The sequence below is a fragment of the Loa loa genome (assembly GCF_000183805.2).
Source record: "Loa loa unplaced genomic scaffold supercont3.57, whole genome shotgun sequence".
Taxonomy (NCBI): domain Eukaryota; kingdom Metazoa; phylum Nematoda; class Chromadorea; order Rhabditida; family Onchocercidae; genus Loa; species Loa loa.
Window position 1 is genome coordinate 4,385 of NW_018108237.1, and position 1,046 is coordinate 5,430.

Sequence of the window (1,046 nt, forward strand, 5' to 3'; positions counted from 1 at the left end):
GTTCCACCAGAAACGGATATCCTCCAGGAGACCACTCTGCACACGTTTGGAGAGTTTATCCAGAATCAAATTTCACATTCGCAGGTATTATACCCGCTCAAATATCGAAAACCTAAGACGTCGAATTCTGAGAAAAATAACGGAATGTATAATTAAAGTGCCGTGGGATAATATCAAATGGTTCAAACTACCACTTCATTCAAGCTACCATTTTACGTGCCCCACGCTAACAGCAAACTGTGATCTGAAAGAACGAAAGGCTCGGAAAAGCAGTTGAAGCCTTTAAAAAAGGTTTTTTTTTTCTGGTAGGAATTATTATGCGAGGTATGAGGGGTACGAGGACAAAGCTTACATCAGCAATAAAGCACTCGTAACATTGTACAATATGCGGACAATCAGACATGCTAGTTCTCTTCTATCACCAAAAAAATAACCTTTTGCTTAGCAGCTTAAGATTTGTAATAAAATTGTACAAAGTAACAAATTGAGTAATTGACAGTCTTTTTTCCAGAGCTACTTAGAAGGAATACTGCAATAATTGCGATTTTTAAAAAATTTTCGAAGAACCATTTTCGCAAAACCAATTAGTCGCGCTTTTGCTGAGATCAAGACCAAGATTTGTTACAAAATATACAGTTTATTATTATTAGTAAAGAAATCTGAGAAACAATTATAAAAATACTAAAATGCTGTGTCGCGACAAAATAATCCGCAAATTTCCTAAAAATTGTGCACGTGATTACAGCAGTTGTTATCAGATAACTTGAACGAACAAAAAGTAAAACATAGAATGGTGTTCACTAATGCTGGTGCTCCATGCTAGATACTATGTTTGGTACAAAAAATTAATAAAAAAAAAGACACTGGTAGTGAGGAAATGGAGGATTACAAAAGAAGAGAATAAAGAATGAAACACAAACGAAATATATTTGTTATATTTGTTGCTGTTATCCGAAATGGAATTCTTGTATGACTTTTGATAGGACAATGTTCACGCTTTCATCAGCATTATGGGAAAAGAGCAGCATTTGGTTTAATGACCCTAC